This window comes from Podarcis pityusensis (assembly GCF_964106645.2).
Source record: "Podarcis pityusensis genome assembly, chromosome: 3".
NCBI lineage: Eukaryota > Metazoa > Chordata > Lepidosauria > Squamata > Lacertidae > Podarcis > Podarcis pityusensis.
Genome location: NC_138026.1, coordinates 73023836 through 73051397, shown reverse-complemented (window position 1 = coordinate 73051397; position 27562 = coordinate 73023836). Strand labels below are relative to the sequence as shown.

General features: G+C 40.6%; 1 long non-coding RNA gene across 3 annotated transcripts; it reads left to right on the top strand.

Annotated features, from left to right (window-relative positions):
* The first annotated feature begins 161 nt into the window (after positions 1–161).
* Positions 162–27562, top strand: LOC308474464. Of its 3 annotated transcripts, XR_013984741.1 has the most exons (5): positions 162–3341; positions 9657–9736; positions 13482–13637; positions 24309–24525; positions 26009–27562. It is a non-coding gene; the product is annotated as an uncharacterized lncRNA (long non-coding RNA). The 3 variants fall into 3 exon arrangements; XR_013984742.1 differs by lacking the exon at positions 26009–27562 and having other exon boundaries at positions 24309–25352; XR_013984743.1 differs by lacking the exons at positions 24309–24525; positions 26009–27562 and having other exon boundaries at positions 13482–19063.

Sequence of the window (27562 nt, the reverse complement as noted above, 5' to 3'; positions counted from 1 at the left end):
GGAGAGACACCGTTCCGTGCGCGCGGCCGCTCAGCCGTTCTTTCGCGAGCGCGTCACAAACGCCGCTCTCCTCCTCCTCCCCCCACCCATCCTTCCTTGCGCGCGTGCGCGTGCGTGCCTCCTCTGTGCTTCTAATGCTCGGGTGTCAGGTCAACAGCCCGGCGAGCGCGCGCGCGGAAAGAGGGCCGAGCGCACGGTGCTCGCGCCTCCTCCTCCTCCTCCTCCCGCTTCTCTCTCTCTCCCCCCGTGTGTGAGGGGGAAATTAGCAGTTGAGGGCGTTTTGGTTTGAACTAAGCGAGGACGGGTAGAGAGCCGCGCGGTAGCCTGCCGTGGCGGCAAGAACAATGAAGGGTGGCGGCTGAAGGGGGCTGGGTTTGTGCGTGGCGGCGGCGGGCTGCGGAGGCAGGCGCTGGGGAGGATGGCAATCGCGTGAAGGGATTAATTGTTGTTTAGCCATGGTGCTCTCTGGGGACTCAGAAGGGAGGATTGCAGCCTTCCTAAGCGTGTGCGTGTATATAATTATATTTCCCCCCCAAAAAATGTAAATAAAAGCAGGGTGGAACTTGCTGAAATAAACCCTCTCTTCTCTGCCTGCGAGAGTTTTGGCAAGTCCCGGTCACCCACCTGCAATGCTTCATGTTTAAAATTGGAATAATAGGGAAATCTATGCACAGCGAATTGCTATGCAAGTTTTTGCTGGGAAGTAAGCCCCACTATAATAGGCACGGGAGGTTTCTCCTCAGGAATTATGTTTAGGACAGCAGTTTGAGAGTAGGGTTACCCACAATATTTAACTAGGTAAGGTTTGAGAAGGTAGTGTTGAAATAGGTCATCTTTCAGTAATCCTATGCACACTTATCTGGGAGTTGGTCCCATGGAAATCAGTGTGGCTGCCTTCTCTGTACACGGGCATAGTATTGCTTTGTTCAAGATCACTTATTAGGAGCAAGGCCCATTGATCGCAGGTGGGTTGTGCTGCACAGTTGCCTCCAGCAGCTCTTGCACTAGGACTGGAAGTGCCACAGGGAAATACTTCCCAAGGAATGATAGTACTTCTAAGCACAGGGACCTGGCACAGCCCTGGCAAAGTAGGCCCTGCCAAAGTTGTTACTTCCTTGCAGAATCCGCCAACAGCACTTAGGATGAAAAACTGCACAGTAAGAATCTCTGTTGAGTGACACAAGCGGGAGGGTTGGCATCAGGATATCGTAGAATGCAGTTCCCTGTTCACATTATGTGCTTGTGAGAATGAATAAGCCTGGCTTCTATCTAAAATTAAAGATTTTACCATTTCCCCAGAGAACAGCTAAAAATGTATTAAGCTGATTGTATTAAATTAGTTTATCCAGATGCATGGACTACTCTTAGGCTTACACTAGTCTGGTGGTGAGAGGCTAGGAGAGATAGCAGGTGTCTTGGAGCAGGGAACTGAGTGGAGGTGTACATGGGCACATGCATGCAAACAAGATAAGCATGTAGAGACTTTACAGAGCAGCTGAGAGCCTGTGATTGGTATGGAGAAAAAGCAAAAGAGGCCATGCCCATCAGACCGGTTTGGGGAATGAGTCATCTCTTGGAGCAAGGGAAGTAGATAAAAGTAGGGGGGAGAATAGATCTCTGCTCATTGTACAATATTCATCTGTCCTTAGGCAATGTTTTCATACACATTCTCTCCATTCTCATTTGTTTCATAATAAAGCTCTACAGTTTTGGAACTTGCTTTCCCAGATACCAGAAAAATGCTAAGCTTGCCAATTTTCTGGGAGTACCATAAGCCTTCACTGTTCAAAGCAAGCATTTTGTGGCTGGGTATTAGAGGATTTTTTTAAGGATAACTTTTAGTCTTCGTATATTTAAGTGTTTGGATAACATGTTTCTAAGTGTTGAGCTGTGCTGAGCCCTAGGAAATTCAGTAAAGCATAATAAAAGTGGTGGGAAGGAATTGGTAAATTAAATAAATTGATTGTCAACTCAAATAAGAAGTATGCCTCAGTTTGTTAATGGTGGGTCTTTCCCTAAGAGTATTCCCACGGGATTGTAGTTCTAGTCACTTAAGTTCCTCCATTAATCAAGGACTCCATAATAGAGCATGTGCATAACCTCTTGGGTTCAATCCATACTATCTCCCATTTATGTCTCAAGTATATTGGCATTTTTAAAGCTATTGCTTTATTTGACCCCAGTGTCAAGATTAGCAAAGAACTGCTGTGGATATAGGAGGGTTTTCTATCCCTAAAAATACCCTTGTCAGGATCCAGTGAGCTCTGTGTGTTTCCCAACATTGTCTTCCATGCAGCCAGGCTTACCCAATTTCCTCTAGTGACTGGTGCTCCTCTTATTGCGGGGGTCAGGGCATAGGAGTATATATGGTTTTTTATGCCTCTTGGTTTTTCTCTGTTCGTCTTTCTTGCAGTGCCAACCCTTTTAGTTGCACACTCTTTGCAGGTATATGAAGTAGTTATTCCAGGAAACTCTTTGAAAAGCCTTGTTTTTAAAAATGGGGAAAATAATACTGACTCTTCAGGAACACTATTTTTAGTCTGTTTCTTGTAGCTTTATTATACAATCACTGAACTGTAAAAATACATAAATTTTACTTCCTTTTCTTGGTCATTATCCTCTTGTATTCTGTTAAATCTGTGTTTCTGTTAGAGGGATATCTTTGCACAAAGAAAATTCAGGCCTTTCCCCCAGATAACCCATTCATTATTTTTGGGGGGTAGGAAAATCCAAAAGTTAATAATTCAGTACATGTTTTGATTGGATTTCTGTTTTTTTACTTGAGTGCTTTAGTTGTATTTAAATATGGGTTTCAAAAATGTGTATCATCAGCCAATGTAAAAGGCGTAATAGAATTATTTTAATAAACTTTATAATTCAGTTGTTGGGGGCCTCCCGTTCCATGAGAGTTTTGCGCAAAAGCTTTGGATATGTTCATGTGCCTCTGAAGAGGCCACAAGACGGTATTTAGCTAGCATTCTCATATGCATGTCAAGAATCAGAAACCACAAATGTATCAAGCTCATGTAATACCTTTGGGAAATTGCTGTCAAGCATAGCCATGCATGAGTGCTAGTTAGTGCAAGAAGGGGTTAAGATAATAGAGCTGGATTTCTAGACTTGGCCCCCTTCTCTGATGAGGCAGGAAGTGAAGTATTCTCTTCCTGTTCCCTCTGTCTCCATGCCATGTAACTGATTAAGGAAGACGTGTCTAAGCAAACAGCAACTTTAGAGCATATGTTTGAAGCTAACTTTCTGTATTTTCTAGCCAAGGGTATTTTGCCTGCGTTCTCCTTGCTGCTGCTTGGATAAATGCATGAATCTGACCTTTTGAACGTTTTGTAAGTAAAGCATTTTAAATTTACTTAAAAGTGTGTCGTCTGTTCATTGCAAGGGATAGAAAGAGGGGAATACTTTGCAAGCGAACTAAACAGGATAAAAAGATTTAACAGTCTACATTTCCATACTACACTGCTGCTTGACTTATGTGAATTTAAACTCTGTTACCAAGGGTTCTCTCCTGTTGGAGAGTCTGTTTAGCCCCACGTTTTGAATCCAGGTGCCCAGCAGATTCTTTTGTTATTTACCCCACACACGTGGGCCACGGGGCTTTATATTTTCCTCCTACAATACCTACCCTGTCATTGGTACAAGTTACTTGTTCCAACTGTGAGCTATCTGAACAGTTGGGTGGACCTTATCTTTGTACTTTTTTGGTTACATTTTTTTCTCATTTACTTTTTAAAAATAAGGTGGGGAAAGTGTACTCAGATCACAGCTTTGCAAATGTAGTAACAGCAAAAAAGAAACAAAGCCCTTAGCATTCTTAAAGCCATGCACAAAAGCCTATTATAGTCACTGTTCCATGTGCATTCATCTGTGGTTAGAAAGTCCAGAGCCTACACTCACTTGCTGAAGTCCTATAATAGATAACTAATCTGATCCAAAGCTTCTCCTGAACTTTTATGCAAGAAAGTTGCATGTTTGTAGGATACCTCTAAGCCCAAGTGTAGGAAAATCTGCGGCCCTGCAGATGTTGCTGGACTTCATCCCCAGTCAGTATGGCCACTGGCCAGGGATAACAAGCGTTGTTGTCCAGCAACATCTGAAGGGCCACAGGTTCCCACCACTGCTCTAAGGCTTATGTAGATTTTATTGTACTATCATAATCTGTAAAATTATACCTTGTTTTCTTTTTAAGGAATTTCATAACGGCTGGAAGGGATAGTTCAAATCATCAGAAGTATCTGAAAGCCAATATAAAATCAAGGAAATGATGAGTTGAGGGCCTGTCCTTTTAGTTATTTGCTATTTATATATGTATTTAGCCAACTGCCACAGTGCTCTAAAAGGATCCACTTAAGCTTAGCTGAGGTAGGCTCATATCTAAAATTTATTGAATTCCTTTGCCAACACTATACAGTACTGGAACTTATTTTCTAGTACATGGTGTGGTGACAGAATATCTTGTGCCAAAAATAAAGGTCAGACCCTAGTCCTCATTGTTGTAGAGATAAACTTGAAAAAATTAGCATCTACTTATCCAGAAACTTAACAGCTTCAGTAGACACATGACTGGGTCTTATGGGGTCTGCAGCATTGTCAGTAATTTTGCTCCTCAACTATTTTTTCATACCCTCCTCTCACCTGAAAGATGTGCCAGCTACTTCCAATCATTTCCATAATTCTGTAATATAGCTTCAACTTACCACTGGCTCTCATTGGTCGTCACAACTAATTTCACTCTGCTATACAGTGCCTGCATAATTTCTCAGTAATCTTACAACCAGAATAAATGTTGCACATTTCTAATGTTAACATGTACAACGAAATGACTTCAGAACTCGGATCAGGATCAGATTTCTGGGTCACTGAATTTATTTATTTTTTTTTAATAATATTTTTTATTGCTTTTTTCCAGGTACAAATATATATTCAGGTAAATAACAAAAGCAACAGAACAAAAAGAAAAAGAAAATAGATAAAATTCATCTTTCCAGAACATCTTTTCATAACCGACCGGACTTCCCCACATCTCCCTCACCCTGCATTCTTTACAATAAAGATGTCAGCAAATTATTACCTTGTTTCATGCGTTTTTTGTAGTTTCAAATAATTATACTTTAAATTTAAAATACTTATTATCAAATTTCTTTTATCCTAAAATAGGCGTATTTTAAGTTTTGGTCCTTTCATAGTTATAACTTAATTTCCCAGATCATCAAATTTTATTGCTGAAGCTAAATTTCCCCAACCATGCAAAATCTTAACATTCATATAACTTATGATGTTTTTGTAGATAATCCTTAAACTTTTTCCAGCTGGGTCACTGAATTTAAAGGCCAGAAAGTATCTTTCAAAGATAGATACTCACTCAACAGGTTTTCTGGAATTAGATTCAGCAGTACACCTGAAATAACTTACAAACTCTCTTACTGTTTTGCTTTGTGCCAATGTCCTATGATCTCCCTTGCAGTCGGGCATAGTAAATGGGTAAAATGGGGGGGGGGGGGCTTTGTTTATAGTCCTCACTGCACCTAAAAAGCAAATGTTGCCATGTTGGTTCACGAAAAGAATAAAACTCCAAAATCCACATAATCTTTATTAGAACCAACCAAAATTGTCACTAAAGTGTGACAAGCTTTTGATTTCTCCATAACTCGTCAGACAAAATATTACATAAAACAGTATTACATAAATACAGTATTGATGAGGTCAACTTGTAGACACAGTTCCAAGAAGGAGATTGCAGGCTGAGTAAATCCCTCCCAGGTTACACACTATGATTCTGGGATGAAGAAGCAACAACTTCCCTGTTTTTCCCATAGCACTGGTATCTAGAGATAACAGTTCTCTCAATTATACCAGTTTTCTTTTGTACCTACGATATACTTTTTTAAAAAAAACAGTTGTCTATCTTGCTTCAGATGTTGCTATACTAGCATATATACATCTATGCGCAGTATTTCTCTCCATATGTCACTTTCATTTTTTACTCTCAGTGCTTTGTCCACTTTGAATTGTTATGGTGTGCTCCTGCACTTTTGCCAATGTCTTTCCCTTTCTCATTTGGTCAATAATAAAAAAACCCCCTCATATCTGGGGGATAGTTTGTTCCCAACCAGATACTCCTCAGCTTCTCTCAACTTTCCCTGTTCCACCCCCTCAATCAGTTTAAAAGAGAAGTTAGATTTTTCAGGAAAGGGAGAAAAATACATTTAATTCTGCTGTTCCTCTCTGTACTAGGGTAAAACACCTGTTGAAGTAAAAGACTGACATGTTTGGACAGTGTTAACACAAACTAGGAAATAAAAACTTTTCCTTGCAAAATTAACCCATCCTCATTTGTTGTGTAGATTACATGCATCAAAGTATCATTTAAGCCAGCTAATTAGATTTAGCATGCGGTTTTCCAATATGAGGGGGCGGGGTGGACTTTATTACGCCAATGAGAATTACTAATATATTTGATGGCATTCCGCTTCCTAATTCTACACATGTAATTCATATCAATTGCATTGAGACCCTACATATGTGTTTAAAGCCGTATCAATCCTATGCAAAGTTAGATGCCCAAAGTGCAGTCACTGATGTGAGTAATCAGAAGGGCCATTGAGTTGAGTAGAGCATCCTCCACTTAATTGAGTATTGGATTGCAGCCTAAGCCTGTTGAAATTAATGGGCCAACTATCAAAAAGTCCTGGGGTTTTAAATTTAGTTATTTCTCATTTCACGCCCATTCCCATGAGTTGCAAACAATTATATACAGTGGTACCTCGGGTTACATACGCTTCAGGTTATAGACTCTGCTAACCCAGAAATAGTGCTTCAGGTTAAGAACTTTGCTTCAGGATGAGAACAGAAATTGTGCTCCGGCGGTGCAGCAGCAGCAGGAGGCCCCATTAGCTAAAGTGGTGCTTCACGTTAAGAACAGTTTCAGGTTAAGAACGGACCTCTGGAACGAATTAAGTTCTTAACCCAAGGTACCACTGTAATGGTATGCCAAAAGAATCACAACTTACAGCACAATCCTAACCATGTATGCTCAGAATTAAGTCCTTTTGAATCCAGTAGAGTTTACTCTCAGTTAAGTGGAGTTAGGATTCCAGCCTAATTCAAGTAGACCTATTTACCAACTGCAAAAAAAAGCTAAATTATAAAATAGCAATTGAAGATGACAGACCAATAGTCTGACTCAGTATAGGTCAGTTTCCAGAGCCCTTACCCCCCCCCCCCGCCCCCCAAAAAGTGAATTCAAAATGCATACTACTTTGCCTCCAGTGTACTTCCATGACTTGTTTGGGAAATGGTGAACCCATGACGTTAGCCGCAAGTCTTTTTTTTTTCCCAATTTTTTATTTATCAATTTTTCCAAAACAACAGAAAAAAAAAATTCCAATTAAGTTTTACATCCAATTCCAATCTTTGTACTTTTTGGACTTCCCTCAGCCTGTCGGAGAATTTTTCATATTATCACTATTACTCACATTTCTTCAGACGTTAGCCGCAATTCATATCTACCCCGTATCCTGTTCTTTCTTATTAAATACTGTGTTTTGAGAAAAACGGAGTAACTTCGCTGCATTTTAAGACAGTACAGTAATATGTACACAGCCATAGATGATGTTTTTATGGTTTCAAAATGTTCCCGACAAGCCTTGGCCTCAGTTGATCAAGCTACTTGTGCATATCCCTGGGACGAACTCAGCATAATGTTCAATGGAGTGTACAGGAGCAAAAAGTTCTGCTCATGCAGTGGGACTCCACACCCCCCACCCTGCCTGTTCTGGGTTTTCCCTCAACTCACCAGAGCAGATTTAGGGGGCGTGGAGGAAGGACAGGACAAAAAGGCCAGTTGTGTGAGCGGACCTTGTTCTGCTCATGCAACAATTTAGTTGAACCAACCCCAGATGTATGTGAATAGCTCATTTCACTTCGCTCAAAAGTATATTAACTGCTCAAAAATAAAGCACCCTGCAACAGAGAAGCAGATATATACCATTTGGGATTTCTATGATACTGATAACACTGGGAAAGTAAATACTCTACCCAAAGTAATTTCATTTCACCAAATGTAGGATGATTTCTAAATTGATTCAAGCTAAACATTTAGTTTAATGACAGTAATGTATGATCAAAAATTGATATTTAGAACCAGTAGCATAGTATGTGTCCCACTGTTCTAATTAGCTGATATGAAAATCTTCAAAATATGCAGGCATATGTAAGGCACCTGGTTTTTGAAGAAGGAAAAGCCCCCACCAAGAATTAATTAATTACGGCTCAGCAGCCCTCTGAGACAAATAAATGTAAATGTTGCTTCTTCCTGCACCCCCCTTTATAAAGCAACTGAGGCATAGTAAGGTCTATTTCTGGTAACAAGCCATGAGAGGGTGTGGATGCCTTACTAGGCAATTAGTACAAATAGCCAGAAAGTATTTTGTTGCTAGTGCATGCTTCCAGGTTTTATTGATTTTGCTGTTTAAAATATCAGTTTCGTGTAGTTCATGAAATATGTGTTTGTGCAGTTAAAAGCAATTCCTTTTAAAAGAAAAGTTTTTTTTTAAAAAAAAGTTAAATTATTAGCTAGATGAAGAATTGACATAACCAAAGAGCTATATGTTTTCTGTTTGATTTTTCCCATTTGTAAAACATCTGGTAGCTATGTTCATTAAGGGCCTCATTTTGCACCTCATGATGTACATTTTTGGATGATCCTGACATACCTGCCCATTCAAACCTTTGACCAGAAGTGAAACTTCTTTAGCACATTATGCTGCAAAATTGCTGGTATCCTCTGCTGGCAGCATGACACATTCAGCTCATGAGAAGGCTTTCACAGGCACTATTAATTTGCAGCCCACCATTTAATCTGGGAATCACAGTACCACTTAAAATCAGTGTACTTAACTCTTGCACCTCCATTCTAATGCCAGCTGAGATTGCCCATCACTGGAACAAAGATATAGCACAGAATTTCTGACACTGGAGCTTCCAGACATTGCTATTAGGAGCAGCAGTAGCTAGTAGTGTCTAAAACAGAAAATACTGAACAAATCCCTCTTGCAGGGATTTGGGACTACCATTTCTGTTTAGATGCAGTAGCTCTCCTAATTTCCTCTGCCCTATGTTACCCTGTTAGTAGTCCACATTGAAACAGATCAACCCCATCTCTCCCCTTGAATTCTTGGTTTGCTGGTGTTCACTAGTCTGAATCAGTTTGCAAGACGCTCACCTACCATAGTGCTTACAACACCTGGAAAAAGCTGATGTCAGGATTCATCCGTGGCATCTCAATTCCCGACTTTTGCCTCAGCATATCCTGTTGTGATTCTTTTATGATGTCCCTGCCATGTCAGCATAAAATAAAATCATGCTTCACCACATTGTGCAGCCTGACCTGTAAGTACACCTTCTTTTTCTATGTGCTTGAAATCTAGAAATTTGGAACCAGGCTGTTTGTCTCATATGATATAAAAGGTTTGGTTATTTTTTAATGTACTTATTTGTAAAGTTTTGAAGGGGGGAGGGGAATGTGTGTACATTCAATTTAAATGTTGGCCTTTTTAGTTCCTAAAAACCATAACTCTTGTTTATTTACTAATACAATAAAGAGCTTAATGGAACCTTTAAAACAAATATATTTCTATCATCAGCTTTTGTGCCTGTTGTCAATTGGCAAATTTTACGCATACATGTCTAGACAGAAGATTGGGCAGAGGAGGACTGCCAAGAGGCAAAAGATCCAATCAGAGCCAGTGGCAGAGGAAGGGGGGCGGTGGGGGCGGCTTGCCCCAGGTGTCATCCCTGGGGGGGGTGACATTCGGCGCACTACCCGCCCGCAACTTCCAAGCCTACCCCGAGCTGTCAGGAGGAGGGGGGAGCTGTGCCACTTTGCCGGCGGCATTCCCCCCTTCCCTCTTCATTTTGACAGCTGGGGGAGGCTTGGGAGTTGCGGGCGGGTGGCGCGGTGAATGTCTGCCATCAGCAGTTGGCTCCGCCCCCGGCTGCAGGGCGTGCACACCGCTCCGGGCACCTGAGCGGCTATCCCGCACCTCGGAGGACACTCTCAGCGCCCCACCCCCTTCTGGAGCACTCCCACCTTGGGCAGCGAGGGCATATGCTTCGCCACTGATCAGAGCATGTGCAGAGTTGATCACTCAGTACTGGTATTGAACTGGTACCCCTGATTAACATATAAACATTAACAAGGGACAGTTACTTTCCATATTCAGCTTGCTCCTCCCAGTCTCTACTGATCCTAAATCTGATAGTTTCAAGTGGGCATATACAGGGCCGGCCCAGAATGTGTCTGGCACTTGAGGCAGAACAGAAAATGGTCCATCCCCGGGACTTCCGGGTTGGCGCCTCTGGCAATGGTGGATTTCCTCCGATCGGGAGGAATCTGCTCCGTGGAAAACAGGGTCTGAACCGCCACAGTGAGGCGGAGACCCATCAAAAACCACAGGCGGGAGAAGCCTGTGGACGTGGGATTCGGCCGGCACCTTTGCGCCCCCCCTACTCGTGGGGAAACCCGATTTCGGGGTTCCGGAACGATGTGGGGTAAATGGCGCGGTGCCTTGAATCGACTGCTTCTTTCACGGAGTGAAGCCGCATTGCTGTTGCCGGAGAGCGCTGACTTTTTCCTGTGGACAATTGGAGCTTAAATAACTGTCCGTGAGTAGAACGGAAAATTGGAATAAGAAAATTTCTTTTAATTTGGCACTGAAGCGGGAAGGTTTAAACAGGAAGTCTGCCTTCCGCTTTTTGTAAATAGACTGAAGCAAAGACACGGCAAGCTAGAGCTTAGAAAATCGTTGTAAAGGATCAATTTTCATCATTTAAAATTACTGAACCCCCCTTGGAAGCAGGAGAAGAGGGGGGAACTTTTTCTGGACTGATTAAACTTGCAGAAGACAAGTAAAGAAAAGCAATTCTCCACTGTTCTGAACCTGGGAGCGGGGTGTCAGGACAGACGTCTTCGGGAAGTTCATTGACTATAGACAAACGTTTTTGACAGATAGTTAAGAGAAACATATTGATTCCATTGTTCCCCTTCGCATCTAAAAGGAACAAAATATTGACAAAATATCTGAAAAAGGAAACTTTGTTGTTAGATTTGCTTTTTTTAAAAAAAAGGAGAGAGGTGGATACAAATAGAAGTTTTTTCCCCTAGAGGGAGCTTGTGAAACTGTTATTAAATTCCAACTGGGGAGCTTTGCAGCTGCAATAGATTAAGATCGTGGGAACAGACTCTGACCCTCAACAACAATGTATTCGGAGGCTCTGGTGTTGGCCTTTTGTAAGACAAGTGCTTTATTGGAACAGTTACATGAGGAGATGGATTTGATGACTGTTGGGATCGGAAAGTTTGGACAGGTAGTGGGTACTTATATAGAACCCACTCAGGAGTTAACTCAGGAGTGTGCTTTGACAGATCAGATGAGGGAGGAGGCTGTTGCTGGACCTAGTGAGGCAGAGATGGAGGGAACTGTGGCCCAACAGGAACATGAGTTGTTGGACTTGATGAATGAACCTGGAGAAAGCCAGATTTGGAGAGATAGAGTTCTGTTTGGTTTGGAGATGGGGGGCTGGATAGACCCCCCCTATGCAGGGATGTTTTGACCTTTCAAGTCTGGCTTTGGGCTGGGAGGCGTCCGGGGTTGTGCGGGCACTTAACTTTGGAGGGACTTTGAAACATGTTTTTAAATACCATATGGAGTTCAGTGTTGACTTTGGAAAAGGGGCTGATCTGTCGAGAAGGGACAAAAACATTGTCAAGCTGGAGTCTCCCCGAGTGAAAGGAGCAGAAGACAAAGTAAAGCACAGGTATAAATATGAAGAAGATCTGCGGATGGGACATGGAAGAGATCCAAGGGCCTTGGATATAAGGTTACCAGGTTGATGGACTAGATGGATGGGATAGAAAGAACTGACAAAACCCGAGACCAGGAGAAAGAAACGTTGGATGAAGATTGGAAGAAAGTTTTAAACAATTTATTTAGGAAAATTTTGTAAAAGTAAAGAGTATTAGAAAAATGTTGGAATGAAATTATTTGGCTTTAGCAGAAATGTTAAAAAGAATTATGTAAGAATATGTCATGGTTAAGAGAATTTGGTATAAATAAGATTTAAGTTTTAAGTTTTAGGGCCTTTTATGGTAATATAAGGTTAAAATAGATTAAGGTAATTTAATGACAGAATATTATGAAAGATGGAAAGGATTTGCTGAGATAATTAATAACTAGAATACAAAAAAGGGAGGTATGAGGAGGTCGATGAAACAAGGTAATGACAGTTAATGATTTGGGAATATTGGATTTGTTTTTAATTTTTTTGTCTATTTTTGTTTTTTGATTTTGATGTATTATGTGTTTTGTTTTTTTCTCTTTTTGATCTTTTTTTTATTGATTCGTATTGTTTAAATGTTACTTGTTTTTTCCTTGTTTTTTCTTCTTTGTTTCTTTGTAATCTTAAAATTCTCAATAAATATAATTTTTTTTAAAAAAAAGAAAAGAAAATGGTCCATCCCCATTCCTTACCCCCGCTGCCGCCACCATCTTATTACAGGAGCAATTGCTGGGCCTAGATATGCATCACTGTTGAGTGGGCCATTGTTGCTGGTACATAGTTTCTTCAGTTTGGGCAATTGTCTTTAAGTAAGGATATTCAAGTCATGTGAGAAGGATAGATTGTCTTTCAGAATAGACTGCAGTTCTTTGATTATGCGCTAATAAAGCTACTATCCATATATTCCCAAGTTTCCTAGCATCTAATGGACTTCCTTTTGCAAGGCTTGCTTCACAGTATCAATAGCAGCAGTCTGATAAGGACATCCTAGATGTGGTCCTCCTTCCCACTTTCTTCTAAATCTGGAATATCTAAAACCAGTCGTTCTGCCAGGAACCATTGAGGAAGCAGAATTTAGCCATCTGGATTAACGTGACAGACTATAAAGCTGGCATGAGATACAAATATATGTGGCTGAGGAATCTCTTGTATAGTCAGTTCCTTTAGTATTAAAACAGTAGATTATTGATAATCTTAAGAAATGTGCTCTTAGATTTTAAGCCAACTTTCTAATTTTAATGTAAAATTTTTAATACAGTGGACGCTCAGGTTGCAAACGTGATCCATGCGGGATGCACGTTCGCAACCCACGTCTGCGCACGCGCAGGTTGCGATTCAGCGCTTCTGCGCATGCGTGACCATCGAAATGCAGAAGTAACCCGTTCCAGTACTTCTGGGTTTCGGCGGTCCACAACCCAAAAAAACGCAACCTGAAGCGGCTGTAACCCAAGGTATGACTGTAATCAAATTCTAAATAAACATGATTAATGAATCGTTCATTTTGAGAGCTTCTCCAAATCTTCACGTTCTGCTTTGAGTATTCCAATGTAAAAACGGGCATTTAACCCATAAAAAACTAAGCAAAGCTAAGTGTTCCCTATAAAGTAATATGCAAATTCCTTTTCTTTCAGGACTCTCCATGCTTATGCACAATCCTACCTCTCTTCACTTCAGCTGTAGGACCAGGCTGTCCATTGGATACATGGGACAAAATTACACAGATGTAAAAGAATCTCTAAGCCGTCAGCGCCCAGGCACTTCTGCCATTAAGATGCCATGTGTTCAATGTAAGCACAATCGCATACAGTCATACCTCATGTTATGGACGCTTCAGGATACGTGTCTTGGGGTTACGGACCGCAGGAAACCCGGAAGTACCGGAACAGGTTACTTCCGGGTTTCGCTGTGGGTTGCGGACGTGCCTCCGTCACAGATTACATCCACAACCCGAGGTTCCACTGTAATTTGGTTCCAGGCACAGGACTGAACATCCAGAAAGATCCACTTTCATTTTATAAAGATCTGTTTCAAGCCCATAGGGTTGGAGGAAGAGTGTATGGACAATGGAATCTCAGAACCTTGAATGGGAAGTTGAACAAGTTATGCAGTGTTCAGAAGTGGGGCTTCAGTAACCTGCATAACTCAGTGTTCCTTCTTATAAGCAGAGAATAAATTATGCAAAATATGGAAATACATGCAGATTTGCAATTTATACAGGAGTCAGAATACAGATACTTAGAAATTTATTTTCTTAGTGCAGAATAATATAGCTTTCCCCACCACTGTCTTCAGCAATTCTGACAGTAAGGAATGCAAGGTTACCCAATCATGCCATTAGAATAAGTTGATGGATCGTAATATGTGCACATGTGTATAAGGAATAACTAAATGAGAACGGCATCTTCTCTGTTTCCATTTGCCATTAAAACCATTTAGTTCATGGCGCTTTTGAATCATCTGAAAAGAAGAGGTAAATGATAACATCAAGTAAGCAATCCAGATTGCCTTCGAAATTTTCAGACAAGAATAAATCAATGCACAAGTGAAAGCCACAGCAGGAAACCATAATAACCAACTGAAGTTTCATTTTCCTGTCTATTGCAGTGGGTTAATATTGCAGTGCAGAGCTTTTTGCCCCATTACTCATTTGTGAGAAAGCAAGAGGTTTTAGACAATTATTACTTATGAGTCCCCCCAACTTTTTATTGAATTTTTGTTGCATGCAAAACCTCTTTAACTATCATATTTACTTTTTTATGTTCTTAATTTTTAATGTTCTTAATTCAATAGCATGCATCAAGTTATTGGTTTGCTTTTGTTTTATTATGTATTTTGTGTTCTCGTTTTATATTTTTATGTTGTGAACCACCCTGTGATCTTCAGATAACCAATTAAAACTCAGGTATACAAATTTAAACAAACAAATAAATAAATTCTTACAGTTTGTTAATGAAGAAATTAGCAACAGGAGCAGGTGGGAAATAGGCTTGGAGGCTGTTCACCTATACACAGACTTAAAGGCTTTCAGTCATGATATAAACTAATTAAGTGAGCACAGAATTGCTGGTGAACCCCACAAAATTGCAAGTCACTCTGTGTGTATAATAGACAGCTATTCCTAACTACAGAACTGGGGAACCAAAAGCCTATCTTTCCGACAGGCAATTTGCTAAACAAGCTTCAGTTTAGATAAGAGATGGGATATATGAAACTCCCTGCAGAACACTCTGCTTAATGTAACCGAAATGCCATAACTTTTGGTCACACTCAATCTAACCTTGTTCTTAGAACACTCTTGTACCGTATTAATCCAGATTTACAGACCAATCCCAAACATAGTTACATGGAAATACATTTCACTGCATTCAATAGGATTTACTTTTCTGGTAAATGTGCTTATAGGATTGTAACCTAAATCATTCAGGATTTGCCTGGATATTTTGTACTTTAAATGTAATGTAGCCATCACAAAACCTATTTACAGTATCTCCCTTCCGGTTCACCTGGAGCACTTTATGGCCAGAATTAACTCCTAACAACAGAGATTGTTTAATCTACTATTTATGTAACTCACAGATGTCTGTCATGGGGGCTGGACAACTTACACTTTTAAAAAGATGTTTGCAGATGGAAGGGAGGATTTATCCAATAACAATGGGGTATGATGTTTCATGTGACTCTAGGCCCATGTCTTACATATAATCAACAAAACTTTGTCCAAACTAGGATTACATTGCTCCAGCTTTCAAAAACCAGTTTCCCAAAGAGTAAATGCTATGGTTTGTTTTTGATTCCTTACCCATTTCAGTCTGCAGTCCTTTACACCAGCAGTAGCTAGCCCATATCTTTCTCACTAGCAAGAGAATTTGATAAATATGGGACCACCACCCAATGTGTCCCTGCTGCTTACAATTAATCCCTCCCCGTCTCTTAAGTTTTTATAATGTACTGGGTTTTTCGGCATCAATTCCTGCAGTGCCATAATCTCAGAGACATTTCTGTTCACACAACATTGCTGCAGGTGCACTTTCATGTTGGATGCATTTTGACACCAGACCCCAATCTCAGTACTTTTCCGAAGCATGGTGGCCTTTTGCATCATATCTACAAGTGCTTTAAAGCATCGTGTTATGGCTCAATTGTTGTTTAGCTCTTAAACAACAGGTGCAAGATTAAGGATCAAGCAGCATGTGGCCTCAGTGTGTGCAAAGTAGTGTTCCTGCCAAAAAAATAGACTCCTTCGGAGTATTACATCTTAACCATTTAAAATTATGTGGCTTCAAGTCTTATTGATACATAATATGGGATAGAGACATTATATTCAGAAGAATATTCCCTCAAATCTTCCTTCCAGTTCCTCTCTGTGGGTTGCATCCAGTGCTGTATAACCAGAGTTCCCTTCGCACTATAGGGAGTTCCCCTTCCTCTCCTCTTCCTTCAGACCCCCAATATCTGATGCAGAGGGTTCCCCAACCTTCTGGAGCAGATTTTGAAGATGCAAGGGGGGAATGCAGGGGAGATGAGGGGGGAGTTCCCTTGTGTAAACTGGAATTTTCTGCACAAGTAGAAGAGCAGTATTGGATACAGTCCTTTGGCCCAGCCCCTAAAGTCATATGGTACTGCAGGGGTACTTGGTGCCCTCCAGATGTTGTTCAACTATAACTCCCATCAGCCTCAGTCAGCATGATCATTGGCCAGGGATGACAAAAAGATTAGATCAGCAACATCTGTAGAACACCACATTGGCTACCCTGTGCCTGCTGTAAATAAGGCTAAGCATATGGATGCATGAAATAAACACACGTCCTTCTCCTGTGACTCCATCTCTCTTATTTTTCTCTGGTCTCCACTGTATTGAATTGTAGATGGCAAGCTTCTCGGGATAGGGGCCTGTATTTTCCCAAATGTTATAAAATAAGACCTTCGTAGGTAACATGCTTATGATGCAATCCAATACATGTTTACTCAGTAGTAAATCCTGTTGAGTTTAGTGGGATTTATTGCAAAGTACGTGTGTACAGTATAGGATTTCATCCTGAATTTTCAAAGTACTATAATCCTCCTGATTGGCTTTATAGTGGCAGTAAAGGAAAACAATTCACTTCAATACTTGTTCTTCCAAGGTTTTTCTTTAAACATTTTGCTCTTTTTTCAAACACATTTATCTTCTTGCCTTTGCATCATCCAAATACACATTGTTAAATGATTAAAGATTGTCAAATCCCAGTAGATGATGTTAGGGTATAGCCTGTAGTATTGCAGCCCATTTTCATGCAGGGTTTTCACCATTAATAACAGACTTAACAAGCCAAAACTAAACATTCCCAATGTTAGAGAAAACTGCACCTGGAATCATAGAAATGTTTCTGCCCCCCCCCGACACAAAATGGTAACCTTAACAGAATGTGATTGCAACATCCTTCCTCTTGCTACATAGCTACTTGAGCACCCAATGGAGGGCCATTTCACACAAAATATGTCCTTCAATTTGACTATGAAGGAATTTTATGAAACACAGCCATATGTTCCTGGAAAACTGCTAATCATGGATCTGCAATTGCAAATGATTCTTTATGGACAGTACCGCAGATGATGGCACCCTCTGGAAAACAAGGGCAGTGATTATGTTATACAAATTACTGCAATAGAGGACTAGTGTGAAACCACACACGTGTGAACTAGATTTCAAAAAGGAGTGAAACATGGTATTTCCATGCTCCTAAATATAATACGGGAAGCAGTCCTAGAGGCTGCAATAAGCAAAAATGGAAGGGGCAGATGCTGTTAGAGATAAGCAAACTTTTTCCTCTTTTCCTGCTGCTGAATATAAAAAAGAGATACACTGTAGATAAATGACAATTAATGGCAATGTAGAAAAGGCAATTAATTACAGTCAGCAAATGGCACGAGACAACGGGTAAATGGTGATGGATTAACAATCAATTAAAGGCAGAGAGGAGACCATCTGTTAAAAATGGTAAGAGTGAATGTTCAGTTGATCGATACCAATGAAGAGCTAGGTATAAGATAGTGAACAGTATTAACAATGGGCAGGTACTCTGCACCTGATCTTAGCAGTCTCTCAGAAGAAGGAGAGTGAAGAATTGCATGCAAAAGGAGTATGAGGCAAATAGTTAAACTATTCCAGGAAGAGGGAGACTTGAAGGTCATCTCATTAGCTCTAACGGGCCAACGCACTAAAATGTCTTATGATTAAGAATTTTTGTGATTATTATTTTTTAAAAGTTGTGACAGCAGTGAAGACAGTTCTTATGAACATATTTTAAAGGTGAAAAATATGCATGGTATTTCAAGGATCTCGGCCCTTATGGATGCTCTATAATCATGAAAGGGTTAGGATTTGAAAACTATTTAGTTAGTAAAGAGGAATCTAAACATGCGATTGAAATGTGGAGATTGGAATGCTACACTGAAGGCACAAATATGTTCAGCTCTCATAATCTCATTGGAGATTCATCATCCATACATCGTTGCTCTTGCTTATTTGACAAAATAGGATAAGCAATGAGAAAGATGGCATACGGTTGGCAAGCATACATGAAAGAAACATATATGACTCCAGATGTGTGAGCAAAGAAGCCTGAAAGATTACATAAATTGGGCATCTATGGTTAAAATCCACAAATTCAACAGAATGTGTAACCCGCTATGTTCCACTTCACATACAACAGTCACCAAGCGACCCAAACTTGTCATTTTTCGCTGCACCTATATTTGCTTCATTGGTTTATATTTGTAAGCCTCTTTGAGCCCAGTGCTATAGGGTGACCTAGAAATATTCTTTAATATTATATGTTCCATACTGTTGTTTTTATTTTATTTTTATTTTATTATGTAAGCTGTTCTGGGCAACTGGAAGGGTGGGATACAAATACTCTTAATAAACAAAATCTATTGATGTTGTTCTCATCTTTCTGTCTGTTTCTCTCTTTTTCCATTGCTTAATTTCTGCACCTGCCACCTATTATCCAGTTTGCCCTAACCACACTTAAGTTGCAGTTATGGCCCTTAAAAAAAAAAAAAAAAAGATTACATTTGAGCCCTGCCTATAGTAAGAGACCAGACTGGAACTCTTTAAGACTTGTGTAGGCCAAAGCAACTTAAGGACAACCAGACATTTGCCTTTTATTTGAAACACCCAGGAATTATGGCCTGTAATTCAGTGGCAGAGTACACGCCTTGCATTCAAAAGGTTGCCATCTGAGCAGATTTAAGTCAAAATTAAACACTTTTGAAACTCCACGCTTATACCTCTTTGGTTGAACTTTATGAGTGGCTTGTTGGTGTCACAGATTGTGTTTGTGACTATCAGGACCTAGGGCTTATTTTAAGCCATAGCTCCCCAGGATTCACGTCCTATTTTCATCTCTGGGCTCAGACATGAAAAATGATGTAATAAGAAAGGAATGCCTTTCCCTTGCTACTGTGTAATCATGGCCAGACGGTCCCCATGAGTCTGGGATTAGGGGTGCAGGTTTACAGGTCATTGGTCAGGACTTCAAACTACACATCCCATGTGAGAACCCAGCAGCACCTCTCTGTTTAAGAAATGTGTATCATATTTCCAGAGTAGATCTTCATACCTACTGGGTGGCAAATTTGTGTGGGGAGATGCACTTATCAGAGGTTAAGCTCCCCCAAACTGCTACAGTAGTTACTTTTGAGAAAGAAACCAAATCACCCTTTTACATGGCAAAATTTCAGCTATCATCTGCTTTTAGCCCCCAAGAAAAGAGAAGCAGAATTCATTCAATTTATAAGAAGCTTATGATGTCAGTTGTGAAATGTCAACAGATAGCAACTTAGTCTAATCCCCAAAAGATGACCTACTTGAAGATGTTTGACAGCCTATGCAATCTCTTTGTGCAGAGTCAATGAATGTCACTTAAAGGAGCTGAATTTCAAATGTATCAGATTTTGTACCAGCCACTATATTACTATTGGATCCAATTTTGACTTTACTGTCTGACATTTGAGGGCAGAAAGAGTGCTAAAGAGGACATTATGTTCAGCCACTGCAAACTCTGCAGGATTCCACCTCAAATCTCTCATGTTCCTTTAATTAAATGCATCTCTAGAATGTTCACATCTATTAACAAAGACTTGAAATATGAACTTCATTATTACATTTCTTTTAGAATGAGCCTGTTGCCTGGCTGTGAATGGTCCTGAATGTCACACACTGAAATCTGGGTGTCAGCAAGCAATTTATCAGGAAGGTAACCAAACTGGGAGGCTACCATGCCCTCAAGCTGGCAAGCAATGATGGACAGCTTGAATGCAGTTGATACTGAATAACCATGCCAGAGTTAGAATTTATAAGGAAATGTAGGCTCCCTAGCTGGAATGACATCCTCTGGTCATCTGAAGCACAGAGGAAAAGCAGGCTAGCAGCAACCTACTTTGGCAATGCAGCAAGGAAGGCAGCTGAGTCCTTCCTTACCATTAGCCCCAAACTGAGCCCTCTGGTGCCTTGCATTATATTAGGGTTGACAGCTTTATTCCTGGTTGCTTTGTTACGATTGGCTACTGCATTTGTCCATATCCTGTCCTCCAATGGGGATTAAGAGCACTGGGAATTGTAGCTCTGTGAGAGGTAAACCATAGAACCCAGGATTTGGGGGGTAGGGAGATATGCATTAAATGTATGTTATACAGTATAGCCAATATAAGTTGCTGCCTGTTGACGTTTCACAACTAGTTAGGGGCAGCTTGTTTTCAAGCAACGTGCATTTGATAGAGTGCAGTGGTTTTCATGCACATTTTTGTCCCTCATTTTAAACAGGATTCCAAATATTCTGCTCTGTGGATGTTCCTGTCAAAAATAGTGCTTTCAGGGCAGCTGAAATATTTCATGACTGACTGTAAATCTTTTTTAAAAAAGAAAAAACACCAACCAGTCCTTTTCTCTGTCCTTATTTTCCTTCTCTGCTGCTGATTTGGTGCCATTTTCCCTTGTGATTATGTACTGTCTTCTTCCTTGATTAATTGAGCTCCCTGGAAATCACATAGTGATGCAACGTAGCCAGATTTGGCTAGGCACAGCTACAGGCATCACTGAGGACAAATGAAGCCAATTCAGGCTGCCTGCCCTCACTCTGAATATGCAAGCATTTTCACCCCCTTCTGACAGCAAGCAGGAAGGAAGGGCAGACAGGTAGACAGAAAGGACTAGACTGGACAATGAAATGGGGGGGGGGATGTTCAAGAAAAGCACCTTCAGCTTTGAGGAGGTCTAATCCTGGATACTAAATGACCCGACTGTTCCACCATTGCTTCACATCTCCTGTTCCACCCATACCTGGCCATCTGTAAGCAGCTTTGGGCTGCTCCAGCCGTGAGGTGTAATTTTGCTGCATGGCACAACCTTCAGTTAGCTGTGCTTAGAACATTCTGGTGACAAGCTCTACTCTTTCCACATGGAAGGAGCAAGTGTGATCCTTCCCTGCCAAGCTATTTTGTAAACATACATGTACTGCAAATCTGTTTCACTCAAACAAATATTTCCAGAATATGCTTAGTTAAGAAGCATATTAAGAAGCAAATAAGTGATTGGGCCTGAGATGATTACATAAAAAACACTGGAAAGCGGCTTTTTTTAAAGGCAATCAGTTGAATAAGGACAGTCAGAAAACACCCAGAAGGATTACTGTTCTTGATAAATATTACAATAACTGTTGGAATAAGCCATTGCATTGAGGAGGGTTATTAAAGTTATGTGGATTTTTTTACATCTGGAGAAAGAAACTGGTATTTATATTGGTGTTAGTGCATCAGATAGAAAGGCTGTAACATATTTTGATATATTCAAAACCTAGGTGATATATATAATCTATCACGTGTCTGCACAACTTGTGACCCGCCAAGCTGAAGCGACCAATGGGAATGCCATGAGTCTCTGGAGCTTTCCACGTCTTTGATCTACAGTTTTACTTCCTGTAGTGCTCTCTCTACCCAATTTCTTCCCAACACTACACCCTTCCACTCTTTGTGAAGTGTCCCCTACCTGCTGTGTAATTACCTCCTATAGATGTTGTAGAAATGTTTCCATATCCAGATAAGACTGGCATCTTGGCTGTGTACACCCTATACAGTGGTACCTTGGTTCTCAAACTTAATCCGTTCCGGAAGTCCATTCTAAAACGAAAGTGTTCCAAAACCAAGGTGTGCTTTCCCATAGAAAGTAATGCAATATGGATTTATCCATTCCAGACTTTTAAAAACAACCCCTAAAACAGGAATTTTACATGAATTTTACTATCTCACGAGACCACTGATCCATGAAATGAAAGCAATAAACAATGTACTGCAGTCACACAACCAATCAATCAGTAGCTGAACTGGGTCCCACACAGTCACAAAAACAAAACAAAAAAGCCGCAAAAACAAAAACGAAAGATAAATAGCAAAAACAGACAGACCTCAGCGTAACACTCAAAATGGAAGTGTGGCACTCAAATTGGAACACATTTGGCTTCCCAAAAAAGTTCACAACCGGAACACTTCCAGGTTGGCCGGGTTTGGGTTCCAGGTTGTTTGAGTACCATAACGTTTGAGAACCAAGGTACCACTGTACATTTAAAGCACATCTCCCCGCCACCAAAATATCCTGGGAACTGTAGTTTGTTAATGGTGCTGGGAATTTTACCTCTGTGTGCGTAAAACTACAGTTTCTAAGATTCGGAGGCGGGATGTGCTTTCACATACATGAGTGAAACACAACCTGAGATCTCAGCTATAAAATAATGCTCCTAGGTAAATGGGTGGGTGGGGGATCATAGTCTTATTTCCTAAATAGATTTACCTTCTGCCTTGTTGCCAGCTGCTTGATTTCCATGGTCTAGATGAGATCAGAGAACCCGTTATTATCCTCCAGCCTTTGTGTAATCTTCAGGTTTGGCTTTCTGTTACTGTTTACTTAAACCAGCGAAAACCTGCTTATTGTTTGTGATTATCTGCGCGCTCTGAAAAGGCACCAAACGTAAAACTCTGTTATTATTGTAGACACAAGACAGAAGGGGGGGGGGAGGGCTTATGCTTTTCATTCTTAAAACTGCAGTGTAATTTGTGGCAAGAGATTATTATGACCCTATGGGAATCAGAACATCACTGACGCCTCACTTTCAGGGAAGATATATAGGAGAGGCCTTCACTCGTGATATTTATTTTATTTTTATTTTTTTACTCCTGTAGCTTCTTAGTAGGATTCCCTACCCAGTCCTGCAGGTTTGGATCTTCTTGGTACAATTTTATTTTCTGTCTAGCAGTGTGGCCTATATAAAGCAGCAGATGAGGGCAAAGAATAATGACTTTACCTGGTGACCCATTACAATGTATATAGAATCCATGTTTATTTGAGCTTTGCATGGGGAGTGCAAACTGGACCTCTTAGGCTTCGGATGAATCTTCAGTTTTATGGATTCACTGAAGACCTTTAAAAGGTCAGGCTTTATATTTCCTCACATGTAATATATTCCTTTCATGTGCTCATAAAGAAATCCCCTTCTTTCACCAATGTATGCAATAAACCAGGGATGATGTCAGAAATCAAGGAGATCATAGATATAAAGCCTCTTAATAAACTTTCCAGAAACCAGAGTCAAGGATGCATTTCTCAAAAGGGAATGTGTCTTTTTCCAAGAAAATTGCCAGAATGCTCTCTTTTCATTAGAAATATGCACTGATTTAATAAGCACCTGAATGGATTGGGGAAATATAAGATTAGATCAAGAAACAGTTTCGACTCAGAAATAGATCCGATTTTTTTAATAGCAAAAACCAAAACTGATACAAGACGAATCTTGAGGTTCAGGCACACCCTAATCAACATTTATCAGTAGCCTCATCAATATTATTAAATGAGAAGGAAGAGGGGGTGATTCATTTAAGAAAATGAATGGGAACAGATCGATGAGCAGCCACATTGCCTGAAAGAGAATAGAGTCAGACTTTTCATTAATTAAAAACATTTGCCATTCCCACTTTTTTATTAATTAAAGAACTGCTAGATTACTGTACTGTAGTCTGCAGGATGATTTTAGCATTGTTCAGTGCTCATCACCACATTCCTTATTACTGCTTGTGATTATGCAAATGTTTCATTCTTCTGAGTTAACTCTGAGTTAACTTCTGAGTTAATCATACAATCGTTCAGGGGGTTTCCAATCTGCGTCAGAGAGGCTTAATTTGGACCATTAAGTGACCCTTAAATCAACTTTCTTTGCATTTTCTGCTTCTGCAATTTGAGTGCAAAAGCTCTTCATTCAGTATAAAATTAGCTCTATTCTGCACATTAACAGCATTCACAGAGTACAAGAGAGGCTATATGGTGAAATGTGAAGATGCCCACTGATTTCTTTTGATAGATTGGATCAACGTATCCAAAATTGAGAGTCACTGGTATTCTCCTTCATCTTTACATTTTTTCTCCTCCTCAGACACAGTTACACGCTGGAAAGGATCTACAAGTTAGCAGTGTTCATAAAGTGGTTGGAACATCTTTCTGTCTGGCATTAGACACTGGGCCTTGTTCATTGGCTTCCTATAATTAACCAGAGAGCATACTTACCTTGGAACAGCTTCGGGTGTAACTTGCAAATCATGCAGTCATATCAACGTTTCCATTTTTTTCACTGTCATAATGTGGGAGGAATGGTATGAAACCTTTCACCAATATGTTGATGGATGATGTGATGAGTTATTTTTGAAACACACCCCAACTCGGAGAAGGAGGAGAACAGGTTGTTATTCCTGCCTGTTAATGAATTGCAGTCATTTTCTCATCTGCACTTATTCCCTCCCAGTACAAGCACCTGTTTCTAAAGTCCACTTTCTTGATCACTCTCTGGGTTTAATTTACAGTGTGATCCTATGCATGTGTACTCAGAAGAAAGTCTGTCTCTGTTAATTGGGGCTTACTTTCCGGAAAGTTAATAGCATTGCAGCATTAGTGCCACAAATGGAAGCTTTGCTTTGTTACTTTATAAGTTATTGATCACCTGTGGGATACAATGTGAGCATAGTCATGACTGATTAGTATCCTAGATGGGATATTCTGGAACTACGGTGTTATTCTGTGGAGAGCTATGGAGTCTGAGAAAATATTTCACATCAATTATTTGGGGGCGTTTACGCACCGAGATAGAATTTCTCACCTGCTTGAGTGTATGCCACTTGGCTAGAGATGAGAAGTCCTACAACTTATTGGAAATATTGATTAGAGCTAACAAAAATCTGTCTGACTTGCATTTTCATTAAACCAGACCTCCACCTGCCCTTTCAAGATGGAGACAGACACTGCTTTTGGGCACATGTCTGACAGCAACTCCAATAAACACTTTACAATCATGTTTGCTGCAGGTATACCAGCATTGCTGCAGGAAAAGCCCGGGCACTATTCCAACCAGACAACTTTTTCTCTAAAGAAATGCATTTATTCTGCATTTTCATGCATTCATATCTTTTAAAGAGCAAAATGCAAATAGCCCTTCTTCATTGTCTCACTGAATTAACCAATGCTAACATTTCGATATAAAGCCTGCTTAATAGGCCATAACTTGAAGGGAAATGTCTGGGATACTGGCTTGGGTGGGGAAGCAGCAGCAAATTATTCTCTTATCTAACCTATGCATCAACATCATAATCTAGGCGTAATTAGCTAGCATCTCACACCAAGCAGTAAAAGCAGAGAAGCTGGCTAAGCATGTCTTCCAAACTTTGGAATGATTTGTAATGTATTCAAGAGTGCAAGGTGTGCCACAGGCTGAATGCCTCACTTTTATTTATGCAGAGCTCTCATGAACATTTTTGTAGTGATGTCAGCTGCAGCACAGAACTGCCCTAGTGCCCAGAAACTCGTGGCCAGCTAAAAGAGTCATTTTCCTCAAAAAGCAGGATGGACTTCAATCGAACTGTGAACATGGTTTAAGTCATAACATTGTGCCAGCCCTGGATTGTCCATACCAAAGACTGTAGTGGCTACAGTCTGGGGAGAAAGCATGACCAACAAACAAACAAAGATATACATGTTAATTACCAGTTGCTGGAAACAATCAAATGAAACTTTTTTAAAAAATCCTGAAGGGATAATGTCAAGGTAGTAACACTATACACAAGCTTCTATGGTTTGTCATTACAGGAATTAATTTAAGCGAGCCTGCCGTGGCCATGTGGAAGAGATCAGAAACTTCTTCTACTGTCTTTGACTGACTGCAGCTTTTCATTATGTCAGAACACCATGGACAGAATGTGGTTCCAAAGTTTAGCCACCCCTCTCTTAATGTGACAGATGCCCTAGTCTTTTAGAAATATAACCACCCAGTATTAGCCTCTAAGAGTTCATATTCTAAAACCTTATTTATGTACACAGCGTAAACATATTACAAAACAGCAGTCTCTTGTGGCTTGAAATGAAGACATGGAGAAGCCGGCCCTTACATTGCACTGTATGTGTGAACCGGCCTTCTCCGGCCATTTTCACTGTCCCTTGATAAACCTCAAAAGAGGAGGGGAACAAGCCTGGGGGGTGATTTTGGAGTGCAACTCTGTTTGTACATGAGAGAACCCCCTCAGGAGAGAGACCTTAAAAAAGGTTGTACATGTTCCACAAACAACCGCAACAGAGAATTCAAATTAGAGATGTGGCAAATGGAGAGTGGAATGGAATCATCCAAGGGTCAGAGCCAGAGATGGTTTTAGGGTAGCACTGGACACCGTGCTGCAGGGGCCGCCACAACAATGCTGTAGAATGAGCATGAGAGGTGGACTGGTGCCAAATTTTAACATCATGCAGGGCGCCCCTGAAATTTGAGAGCCCAAATTCTGCCACACTGCCAGAGCTCAGGGGCACCACATGCATGTTCACGAGATGCAGAAGGTCCCAGGTTCCATCTGCAGCATCTCCCCATAGGCTGAGAGAGACTCCAGCATGAAACCTGGGTGAGCCACTGTTGTCAGGGCAACCAATACTCAGCTGGGTGGACCAATAGTCTGATTCAGTACAAGGCAGTTTCATATGATACCCAAGTTCATGCAAGGAATGACTCACACCAGGGAGAGTATTCTCAGTCCCTGAAAGATATTTGTATCATATTTACTGGAGCTATTTTTAATGTGTTTTACCTTTTAAAAACTACCTTTTAAAAAAATAAGAGTGTTTCCAAGGAGCTATATTACAGAACATTGCTCTGTTAGTGGTTAAGTCTTTTATTATTTGTTTGAACAGATCTATGTTTTCAGACAGCTGTCAATATTGCTGCCTTTGTCACTTTAGGATTGTTTTCATTTCTTGTTTGTTTGTTTTTATGAGCCCAACTTGAGCAGCCTATAAACAATTTCATAAATGAATAAATAGTGTTGTGAGTTTTGGGAGGCGGGTTAGGATGTATGATGCCTCAGCCCCTTCTAATTCCTGAATCTAGCAAGGATTAAAACCTAATGAAAGATGCCATTGTTGAATTAGCCAGGCAGGGGCCATAATAAAGCTGCTCTGTACCAGAGGGCAAATGGATGGGGCCCCTCCATCTGGCTGGTAGTGAGGACAATAGCCATAGAGTTGTGTTTGTGAGCTGGGCTGGAAGCAGGTAGAGGCCAGGGAGTGAGAGTCATGCTTGATTTCTGCTTGACTCCAAGGCTGTGACTAAGGGAGAAGCAAGATCTTGGGGGAGGCCCTCCATTGGAGGCTCAGGTTATA